The sequence below is a fragment of the Gracilinanus agilis genome, chromosome 5 (genome assembly GCF_016433145.1).
Source record: "Gracilinanus agilis isolate LMUSP501 chromosome 5, AgileGrace, whole genome shotgun sequence".
NCBI classification, from domain to species: Eukaryota; Metazoa; Chordata; class Mammalia; order Didelphimorphia; family Didelphidae; genus Gracilinanus; species Gracilinanus agilis.
In genome coordinates, this window is record NC_058134.1 from 83,311,392 (window position 1) to 83,323,973 (window position 12,582).

General features: G+C 37.7%; 1 pseudogene; it reads left to right on the top strand.

Moving 5' to 3' along the window:
* Positions 1 to 10,331: 10,331 nt before the first annotated feature.
* Positions 10,332 to 12,468, top strand: LOC123249843 (annotated as a pseudogene).
* The last annotated feature ends 114 nt before the right edge of the window (positions 12,469 to 12,582 follow it).

Sequence of the window (12,582 nt, forward strand, 5' to 3'; positions counted from 1 at the left end):
TCCGAATAAACACCTCCCCCATCCCATAGTCACCACTTATTTGTAGAGGTAGGGAATAAGGACTTCAAGTATGGAACACTGCATATAATGTCAGATTTCTTAATATGGTGATTAATGATTATTTTTTCAGAACCCTTTTTCATAATCTTTTCAGTTTTTTATCATATTATAAATAATTGCCTCTGAAAAGTTAATGGAATAAAGAATCTATGTTATATTTAATAGCCCTCTATTAAGGCTTGTGATAGACTTTGAGCACATTGTATTTCTTCCTTGCCCAAGAAGAAAATACCTTAAGCAATAATTAAGACTTGAAGGAAAGGCTGGGATTTTTTTCCTCTCTAATTTGGGGCATAATCTCGAGCCATTCCTATGTTCCCTCCAAAGACAGAATTAATATGAGCTTTGTAGGGGCTAGGTGACTCAGTGGATAGAACCCTTCTATTCCTTTTAAAAGATTCAATTAAAAAATTTTTAAATACCTATATGTTACACACTCTTAAGCATTGGGGATATATAATAAGGAAAAGATAGTTCATTATATCATGGAGCATGCAATCTCAAAAGGGAAGACAACACACAACAAGGGGTGGGAGGGATGAGAAGGAACCTAACATAGGATGCTTCATAGAGTCAAAAAATAAGAGAGACTACTGGAAAGTAAACATTTACCTGGAAAGTTCTGAGAATTCTGTGTCTTTCAAAGAAGAAGACTTTGAAAGGATCTTATTTCTCTATGCTATAATTTTCTAGTCAGAGGGGAGAGAAAGCTTAGGTTGTTGAGGTGTTTAGCTTCAAAAAATAAATAAAAGATAATGACGATGAGACACAGAGTTTAAATAATTTCCCCAGTCACCCAAATAGTCAGTAGCAGATATAGAATTCAAACTCAAGTTTTCTGATTCTAAGACTTGTGTTCTTCCTACTGTGCCAGAGTCTTATTCTCTCTCTGGCACTGTCTCTGAATCTCTATCTCTGTCTCTCTGAATCTCTCTGTCTGTCTCTGTCTCACTCTCTGTTTCTGTCTCTCTCATGCTGACTCTCTCATGTTGTCTCTGTTTCTCCTGTTATCTGTGTGATTGTTGCATCACTTTGCTTTTGACTTATTTTTTGACTAATTATAAACATTTCAATTTATTGGACTTCTAGGACAGTGATAGGCAACCTTTTGAGGTTGGTGTGTCAAAATTCACCAAAAAAATGATCATAACTTGGGTGGCATGCCACTTTGAGAAAAAAAAACATAATTTCACAATATTTATAGTTTAATAACAAAAGTATATAACTGTAATATATAAATATATTTAATAAACCAAAAACTAATTAATTATCTTACCTATTTAGTAACAGTTGTTTTGGCCTACAGACCTCCAGCACAGAGTGTCTACACTACACTACAGCAAATATTTCATCCTTGGCATGAAGTCCTATACTTCTCTGTATGCATGTGGCTACATGTCATCCAAAATGGGTACTGACATGTATGTCATAGATTTGCCATCAAGGTTCTAGGATAATCCTGAAGAGATACATCTTATTTTTTAATTTTGTAGGAGATTTAACCATTTTATTATTAACTCTTAATTTAAAGGAAGTTAAACTTTATAAATGAACAACACATTTTTAACTGTTTGGAAATATTAAAGTGTTGTAGGTATGACTTTAAAAGTGAATGGTTCAGAGACAGATAAGCGACTCAACAGATTGAGAGCCAGAGCTAAAGATGGAAGTTCTTGGGTTCAAATCTAGTCTCAGACACTTCCTACCTATGTGATCAACTCTCCATTGCCTAGCCCTTGCTGTTCTTCTGACTTGAACCAATGGTTATTACTGTGAAAATAGGTAATAGAGGGCACCAGGGATGTTACAATAAATCTAAATAATTGTGGGTACACACACTGGGTTGTAGGAGAGACTGGACCAGGATTGGAAGACCAGAGTTCACTGGATTAACATGGGAATGGCAGTTGGTCTTAACTGTCACTCAGCTTTCCCTAGGCCAGAGTCTAGAAACAAGCAGGCAAGGTAAAAGGGTTTAACAGGTGTAATTATGTTTAACTAAAAGGTGGAAAAGGGATTTCTATACTTAAAACCTAATGGGCAAAACAACAGGGCAAGGGGAGGACTTCTCTACTCTAATCTTAGTGATCTAAGCAGTCAGGGCCAAAGGAGCAGTAATGGAGTCTCTGGGAGGTTGCATCAGACCTGGTCCTGCCAGACTTGACCAACACAGCTAAGGGCTGAGGGTGGCTTTGAGATTTCTCACAGTAATCCACAGATATTTACAGGATGTCAAAAGCCAAGGTATCCAAGTAGAGAGGGTGTGCTTGAGATACTGTCCACCAGATCCCAAACTTCTTCTCTTTCCTTGGTGCTGCTTTGTTGTTCTTGTCGTCTTTGCTAGATGCCACCACCACACAGGATCCCAGGGAAATCAACATGCAGGGTGTCCTTTACTCTGAGATCTCCCAGGGCTAACAACAGTTTGATGCCAACCCCTAATGGAGTCCCTCTCAGGGCACAAGCACCTCCTTCCTGCTGCTTCATTCCATCTTGGAATTCTCCAGCTCTAGCCCTTCCTGCTAGATGAACCTTAATTCTTAATTAATTACTAACTAATCTTCCTCACAACATTACTGATTCTAAGACAGAAGTTAAGGGTTTTTTAAAATGTTAATTCCTCAATAAGAGAACAGATTATTTTTGGAAAGGGTTAGTTCACCTGATTACTGAGTTACTAACATTTTACTTTTTAAGCTCATAATTGAAAGGAAAAAATCAATAATTTAAATTTAATTTCTGAGTCACTAGGAAAAAATTTTAGAAAGATTTTTTTTGAATTTAAACATTTATTAATAATCATTTTTAACATGGTTACATGATTCATGCTCCTACTTTCCCCTTCACCACCCGCAATTCCCCCTCCCCATGGCCGAACGCATATTTCCACTGATTTTGTCATGTGTCCTTGATCAAAACCTATTTCCAAATTGTTGGTGGTTGCATTGGTGTGGTAGTTTCGAGTCCACATCCCCAATCATGTCCACCCCGACCCATGTGTTCAAGCAGTTGCTTTTCTTATATGTTTCCTCTCCTGCAGTTCTTCCTCTGAATGTAGGCAGCATTCCTTACCATACATCCCTCAGAGGTGTCCTGGGTCATTGCATTGCTGCTGGTACAGAAGCCCATTACATTCGATTTTACCACAGTATATCAGTCTCTGTGTACAATGTTCTTCTGGTTCTGCTCCTTTCGCTCTGCATCAGTTCCTGGAGATCTCTCCAGTTCGCCTGGAACTCCTCCAGTTTATTATTCCTTTTAGCACAATAGTACTTCATCACCCGCATATACCACAGTTTGTTCAGCCATTCCCCAATTGAAGGACATACCCTCCTTTTCCAGTTTGTTACCACCACAAAAATCGCCACTATAAATATTTTCGTACAAGTCTGTTTATCTATGATCTGTTTGGGGTACAAACCCAACAATGGTATGGCTGGATCAAAGGGCAGGCATTCTTTTATAGCCCCTTGAGCATGATTCCAAATTTCCAGCCAGAATGGCTGGATCAGTTCACAACTCCACAAGCAATGCATTAATGTCCCAATTTTGCCACATCCCCTCCAACATTCATTACTCTCCCCTTCTTTCATTTTAGCCAATCTGCTAGATGTGAGGTGACTGGCTGTATATTGGACTTATTCCTGGTTCCTGAGACATCTATGATCATATTGGAGCTTCACTGAACCAGTGCAGTGAGAAGCCCTCCTCTCCAGCCCCTCCTTTCTAGTTAGAGTTTAACTTAGTTTAGAACTTAGTTTAGTTAAACCATTAGGGCTATTCCTTAGTATAGAAAACCTCTCTTCCCCACTTCCCTCATTTAATATCAATAAACCCAGTTTGTTAGTACTTCCTGTCTCCTCTAAGCCATAAAGAACTCACTTCATTGGTTTTCCCTGGTTGGTAGATTGTCAGTTACTTGACCAACTGTCATTCCTAAACCTCACATACCCAAAGACTCTGTCAGTCCTTCCCTTATGAGGTGTGAGAGTGTCACCAGTTTGTCTGGCATCTAGTTATCCCCCTATTCTCCGTATCATCTTTTCACTTCCAGAAAAAATTCCTCAAATGAAAACTTACAGGAATATAATTAAATTCAAGAGGCCCCAACCCAAGGAGAAAATACTATAATCAGCTAGAAAAAAAAAAAAACAATCCAAATACCATGGAGCTACAATCAGGGTTACATAGGACCTAGCAGCTTCTATGTTAAAGGATTAGAAACCATGGAATATGCTATTCAAGAACACAAAAGATCTAGTTTTATAACCCAAGGTCACCAATCCAGCAAAACTGAGCATATTCTTTCAGGGATAAAAATGGACATACAATAAGATAGATTTCCAAGTATTCTTGAGGAATAAGCCAGATCTAAACAAAAAATAGGAAGTCCAAACATGAGATCCAAGAGAAGCCTAAAGAAGTAAATAAGAAAGAGAAAATTTAATCAACTCAATAATGTCAAAATGCTTGCATTTCTTTAAGGAAATAGGAAATCTGTATTCCCAAAAATTACTCTCAGTATTAGAGAAGAAAGAAGGAATATACTCAGAAAGAGGGTGAGGAAGTAAGCTGATTATAATGATATGATGTATATGATGATGTATGATGATATGATGTATATGTATATGTGATGATATGAAATGATATGTATGTATGACATGATATATATGTATATGATATGATATGTAAATAAATCAAGGGGTGAAAAAATTGCCCTTAGAGAAAAGAGAAGGGAAAGATAGAATGGGGTAAATTATATAACATAAAGAGTCATGAAAAATCATTATGGAGAGGGGAGGATAAAGGTGGTGGTGGGTAATGCTTAAACTATACTCTCATCATAACTGACTCAGAGAGAGAAAAACAAATATACTCATTGTGGTATAGAATTATATCTTACTCTCCAGAAAAGGAGAAAAGGAATAATACCAGGGTAGTGAGAGGTAATTGGAGGGAAAGGAAAGTGGGGCAGTGATAAAAAGCAAAACACTGGTGAGGAGAAACAGAGTGAAAGAAAATAAAACAGAATCACAAGGGGAAAATAAGAGAGAGGACAATATGCATTTAGTAATAATAACTCTGAATGTGAATGGGATGAAATCGCCCATTAAATGAAAACCAGAATCCTATTATATGTTGTTTACAAGAAACACATTTGAAGCAAGGTGACACACAGATTACAGGTAAAAGGCTGGAATAGAATTTATTATGCATCATCTCAAGTAAAAAAAAAAAAAAACAAAAGCAGGAGTAGCAATGATGATACCAGAGAAAGCTAAAGTAAAAATTAATCTGATTAAAAGAGATAAGGAAGGAAATTTCACCTTGCTAAAAAAGTGCTATAAACAAGGAAGTAATATCAATACTAAACATTTAGGCACCAAATGGTATAGCATCCAGATTTCTAAAGGAAAAATTAAAGGAGCTTATGGAGGAAATAGATAGTAATACCATACTAGTGGAGAAACTCAAGCTTTCCCTATCAGAACTAGATAAATTGAATCAAAAATAAATAAGAAAGAAGTAAAGGAAGTGAATGAAATATTAGAAAATTTAGAGTTAATTGATATTTGGAGAAAAATGAACAGGGATAAAAAGTTATATACCTCCTTTTCAGTAGTACATGGTACTTATACAACGATTGACTATGCACTAGGGCATTAAAACATTGCAAATAAATGCAGAAAAGCAGAAATAATAAATGCAACTCTTTCAGATCATAATGTAATAAAAATTACAATTATTAAGGGTTCATGGAGAGGAAAATTTAAAATCAATTGGAAACTAAATAATCTAATTCTTCAAAAGTAGTGGGTAAAAAAACAAAAATCATAGAAACAATTACTGATTTAACTGGTAAGCATGTCAATGAGGAGATAATATATCAAAATCTATGGGATACAGAAAGTGAAACATTGTTTATGATCAAATGTAATCAACTTTGCTACTAATAGCAATGCAATGATCCAAGACAACCCTGAGAGACTTATCAGAAAGAAAGCTATCCACATTAAAAGAAATAACTAAGGGAGCAGAAACATAGCAGAAAAAGGCATGATTTATCATTTATTTATATGGATATAGGGTGTGGGCTTTTTTAATTACTTTTATAAAAATGAATAATAAAAAATGAATAATATGGAATAGGTATTGAGTGATAATACATGTATAACACTGTGGAATTGCTATTTGGCTCTGGAAGTGGGGAGGGAAAAAAGGAGGTAAAAAACATGAGTCATGTAACCATAGAAAAATACTTTAAAATATTTTTAAAGGGTGTTGGCATTAGAACCTAATTCAAACAGTGTTTTAAAGAAAATTAATCTGGTAGTGATATGGTTACATATAGTAGACAATACTGGGGTGGTGAATACTGGATTTTTCTGTCTTATATTTTTGTCTTACATAAATATTTTTGCACATATATTTTCCCCTATTATCTCTTTGGAATACAAAACCAATAGTGGTATGGCTGGGTCAAAGGACAGGCAGTTTTTTAAAGCTCTTTGGGAATAGTTCCAAATTGACTTCCAGAATGGTTGGATCAATTTACAACTCCACCAATAATGCATTAATGTCCCAATTTTGCCACATCCCTTCTAACATTTATTACTTTCCTTTGCTGTCATATTGGCCAGTCTGCTAGGTATGAAGTGATACCTCAGAGTTGTTTTGATTTGCATTTCTTTAATTAGAGATTTAGAACAATTTTTCATGTGCTTATTGATAGCTTTGGTTTCTTTATCTGAAAACTGCTTATTTATATCCCTTGCCCATTTATCAACTGAGGAATGGCTTGATTTTTTTGTACAATTGATTTAGCTACTCATAAATTTGAGAAATTAAATCTTTGTCAGTCTTTTGTTATAAAGATTTTTTCCCAATTTGTTGCTTCCCTTCTAATTTTAGTTGCCTTGGTTTTGTTTGTACAAAACCTTTTTAGTTTAATGTAATCAAAATTATTCATTTTACATTTTGTATTATTCCCTTTCTCTTGCTTGGTCTTAAATCTTTCCCGTAGGTATACTATTCTATGTTCACCTAATTAATTATAGTTTCTATCTTTATATTTAAGTAATTTACCCATTCTGTATTTATTTTTGCAAGGTGTGAGATGTTGGTCTAAACTTAATCTCTCCCATAGTGTGTTCCAATTTTCCCAGCAATTTTGGTCAAATAGTAGGTTCTTGTCCACAAAGCTGGGATCTTTGGGTTTATCATACAATATCTTGCCAAGGACATTTACCCCATGTCTATTCCAATGATCTTCCCTTCTGTCTGTTAACTAGTACCATATTGTTTTGATGAACACTGATTTATAATACAGTTTAAGATCTGGTACTGCTAAGCCCCACTCCTTCTCATTTTATTCATTACTTCCCTTGGTATTCTTGCTCTTTTGTTCTTCCAAATGAACTTCATTATATATATATATATTTTTTTTTTTCTAATCCAATAAGAAATTTTCTTGGTAATTTTATAGGTATGCCACTGAATAAGTTAATTAATTTGGGTAGGATTGTCATTTTTATCATATTACCCATGAGCTCATCTTACCCATGAGCAATTAATGTTTTTCCAATTATTTAGATATAGTTTTAATTGTGTGAAAAGTGTTTTGTAGTTGTGTTCATATAATTCCCGTGTTTGTCTTAGCAAATAGATTCCTAAATATTTCATATTGTCTCCATAGATTTTTAATTCAGGTGAATTCCTAGGCCACTGAAATATGTTTATGTCCTTTCTGTTGGAAAAAACAAAACAAAACTATATTTTCTCTAATATTTTATGACACATGGTTGTGTTATGGTATTCCATCTCTATTTGGAAATTCCTTTAATCATGGTACAATTGTGCTCCTCGGTATATTTGAATATTTATCAGAATTTATGATTTTATCAGTGGGGTTAATTCTTGCAAATACAATGGGAGAAAACATTTTCAAAATAATTTTTTTGTGTGTAGATATATTACTTTCTGATTAAGGTACTGAAATCTTTCCAAATAAAATCTGGACATTTTCTGGCAATAGTTTTGATATATCTTCAGTTATGTTTAAAGATTTACCTGAAGATTATGCCTCATTTTAAAAGTTTTCTTCTCCAGTTTTCCCTAATCCTGTCTTTCTATTATCTTGTCTATGACTACTTTTTTTTTGGTTTCTTTAAAGAAGAATTTTTTTGGTTGCATAGGAGTAACCCTTTCACTATTCCTCCAATTTCATGAAGTCCATAATATACAGTAAAAGGATCAATAATAACTTTGGCCTTTGAATGTCTTTTTGTTTTGTTTTGATTTCTGAGAATTTTTTTAGTCTGTTTTTACCTAAAAAGCTTTCCAATTCTTAATATTTAAAAAAAACATTACCTTCTCTCTTAGAATCAATACTATATATTGGTTCCAAGGGAGAAGAGAGGCAAGGGCTCAGCATTGGTGGCTAAGTGACTTGCTTATGGTTGTCAAGTGTTTCAGATGGGTAAGAAAAATGGGGTGTGTTAGGAAGTATGAGATGAAACACCTATGTGGGATCAAGAGGGCTAGAGGTGCTGATAGCAACCAAAAGCACTTTATTGAAAGTTAGATCTAATTTTATAGGGGGAGAAAGCAAGCTGGGGTTTCAACACAAGATTTTCACCCTACACAGTAAAAGTAAATGATTGTTAAAGGGATACAATATAATTTTGTTTACCTCATTGAGTCTACACAATGGTTTCTATAAGATAATTAATCAACATGTAATGGCCTAATTTCGATTCCTAAAGAAATACATAAATAAGTAATTTTGCAGGGTGAAAAGGAAGGGGAAGTTTGTGGCTATAGACCTTGGGGTGAAAAGTTGTGATACATGACATACTTCAGTTGTTTTAAGGCTCAAAGTTGTCCTTAATAGGGTCCCAGGATTTTTGCCTTCCATGTCTCCAGAGTTTTGCTCAGTGGAGTCTCAAGATTTGCCCTCCTAGGGGATGTGGCACAATTGGGACATTAATGCATTGCTGGTGGAGTTGTGAACTGATCCAACCATTCTGGATGGCAATTTGGAATTATGCCCAAACAGGGCTAAAAGAATGCCTGCCTTTTCATCCAGCCATACCATTGCTTGGTTCGTACCCCAGAAAGATGATAGATAAAAAGACTTGTACAAAAATATTTATAGCCTCGCTTTTTGTGGTAGCAAAAAACTGGAAAAAGAGGACATGCCCTTCAAATGGGGAATGGCTGAACAAATTGTGGTATATGCTGGTGATGGAATATTATTGTGCTCAAAGGAATAATAAACTGGAAGAATTCCATGTGAACTGGAAAGACCTCCAGGAATTAATGCAGAGTGAAAGGAGGCGAGCCAGAAAAACATTGTACACAGAGACTGATACACTGTGGTAAAATAGAATGTAATAGACTTCTGTACTAGCAGTAGTGCAATGACCCAGGACAATTCTGAGGGATTTATGGAAAAGAACACTACCCACATTCAGAGGAAGAACTACAGGAGTGGAAACACAGAAGAAAAACAATTGCTTAAAGACATGGGTTGATGCGGACATGATTGGGGACGTAGCCTCGAAACTACCACACCAATGCAACTATCAATAATATGGAAAAAGGTCTTGATAGATGACACATGTTAAAACCAGCGTCAGCTATGGGGGTGGGGGGATCTGAGTGGGTGAAGGGGAAAGTAAGAGCATGAATCATGTAACCATAGCAAATTTTTCTTTTAAAAAAAATTGCAAATAAATAAACAAATAAATGAAATTTAAAAAAATACTCCTGCTTAAAAAAATTGCCCTCCTACACATAGGAAGTGTATGTGGTCTCATTTGAACCCAAGAATCCTGTAAATGGGCCTGACTTTCCATCCACTAAGAGCCACCTAGTTGCCCCTACCCCATTAATGTTTTTCACTTACTTTCAACTACATAATCCTTTGAACCTTGATTTGATTGACCTTATTTTACTGTGGATTTGGACAATCCTTTGAAATACTTGATGTCTCTTTCTCATTAGTTGCTGTAATATCTCTAATAGTCATTGTCATATTCTACTTAAGAACAAAATGTTTTGCTTGTATCCTAGGAACAATGTCCATTCTTAAATAATTTAGAATTTAAAACAGAAGAGTAAGGAACATGTATGAAAATTAAATATAGCACTTATATGCCATAATACTTGGGTCAGCTAGCCCCTGGGAGTCTATTGTGAGGCCTGCCCTGTCTGGCCCCTCAGGACCCAGTTAACAGTGTGGCTCCCAGCACCAGAGGAGGTGCAGGATGGACATTCCTTGCTATGAACCATGTGGTGCAAAAGGTGCAAATCAACCCTGCAAAACCTTACTGCGGAATCTCAGACAGTTGAAAAGGGTTTTGAACCCTGACTAGAGGCAGTTGATCCTGGAGGCTGGATCAGAGCAGGAGGGTCAACTGAGCTCAATCTTTGAGGCTGAAAACCTGGCCTTGATTCTGCAGCTTTTATCTTAAGATTTGTAGCTTAGCTAATTCCTCTGGATCTCTCTGACCTTTACTATCCCAATCACCATTTCCCTTCCTGAATTTCTGTGGGTTTTGGAAGCAGGGTGGATCTGGGTGGTAACATTCAAACTTTGTAGACTTAGTTTCCAGTAATTAAGTAGGGCTTACCCTTGATACAAATTATCTCCTGAATCATTGTATGCAACCTTCCTAACCTTAAAGGCAACAAAACCTCCTAAGACTGAATGGGGCAGGTCCTTTCTCAGTCTCTCATTCCTGCATCCCTCCCCCACCTGAAGCTTCTCCCTAGGTGGCTGTTAGAGATACCTTGTATCCCTCTGTCCTTTACCATCAATCCTGAAACTCAATAAACTCTGTTGTCACTTAATCAAACCTTTTGCTAAGTCATTGGTTGAATGATAAAAGAAGGAGAAGGAGAGAGAAAGGAATAGTTTCTCTCTGGGTCCTGAGGGGAGTTGGAGGCATCTATCTTGGAGGAAGTGTAATCTCAATACTTCCTCTGGACTCTTCCTTTGTGAACCTGGGAAATTGACTAGAAAGCCCTCTAGTCAGTTTCAAGCCATTTCAGACTGGCCCCAACCTTTGTCTGTAGAAGTGCCCTTCCTCCTACCTGGAGGGCTCAGTCTTTTCCCTTCAGTGTCTCTGTCTCAAACCTGTGTACCCAGTCTGTGTCTCCCTGCTGCAGCTGCCTGCCCAACTACCTCATCTTCTCCCTTTGCAGCTCTTTGTGCTTCGAAGTCTTATATTTCCCTAGATTCAGTCATTCCCTTACACCTCCTACTACCTCAATTTACTACTTCCATCATTGTACCCTCCTTTCCCATCTACTGTCTTAGGGACCCACAAACCCCATCCACTGTTGCCTTATCCCCTATTACAGCCTGCCTAATCCCCTTATTACAACCACCTTATCACCCTACCTGCCTTAGTCCCATATTACCTCCAGCCATTATCCCCTTATTACAACTATACCTGCTTCATTTGGTATTACAACCAGTGATGGAGATTGGCGTGGGTGCCTATGGAACAGTGTACAAGGCCCGGGATCCCCACAGCAGCTACTTCATGGCCCTCAAGACTGTGAAAGTTCCCATAGGAGGAGGAAGTGAGGGTGACCTGCTGGTCAGCACTGTCCGGGAGGTGGTTCTTCTTAGGAGGTTGGAGGCCTTTGAACATCCCAATGTTGTTCAGCTGATGGATGTTCGTGCCACTGCTCGAAGTGACTGAGAGACCAAGGTGACCCTGGTTTTGAACATGTGGACCAAGACCTGAGGTCATATCTGGACAAGGCCTCTCCACCAGGGCTGCCTTTGGAGACAATCAAGGACTTAATGAGTCAGTTCTTAAGAGGTCTGGATGTACTTCATGCCAACTACATTGTCCACTGAGACCTGAAGCCAGAAATCATACTTGTGACCAGTAGCGGAACAGTCAAGCTGGCGGACTTTGGCTTAGCCCGGCTCTACAGCTGCCAGATGGCACTCGCACCTGTGGTAGTCAGTCTCTGGTACTCGGCCCCTGAGGTTTTCCTGCAACACCTGTGGACACACAGAGTGTTGGATGCATCTTTGCTGAGATGTTCCATAGGAAGCCTCTCTTCTGTGGGAACTCTGAAGCTGACCAGTTCAGCAAAATCTTTGACCTCATCGGGCTCCCAGCAGAAGACAATTGGCCTCCTGACGTTTCTCTGCCCTGCGGAGCCTTTACTCCTTGTAGTCCCCATCCTTGGCAGTGTGCTGTGCCTGAGCTGGAGGAATCTGGAGCACAACTGCTGCTGGAAATGCTGACCTTTAGCCCCCACCAATGAATTTCCACCTTCCCAGCTCTGCAACACTCTTACCTACAGACAGCTGAGGAAGGGAACCTAGAAGGATCACTGGAGGGATTGTATCCAGGACCAACACAAAGAGCTTTTTGAGAGGGACAAAAGCTACCATTTCCCTTCCCTATGGACTCTAGGATCACTCCTGTGGCCACTGTGATGTATAGCATCATAAGGCGGGAGGGAGAACATGATCCTCCATACACGTCC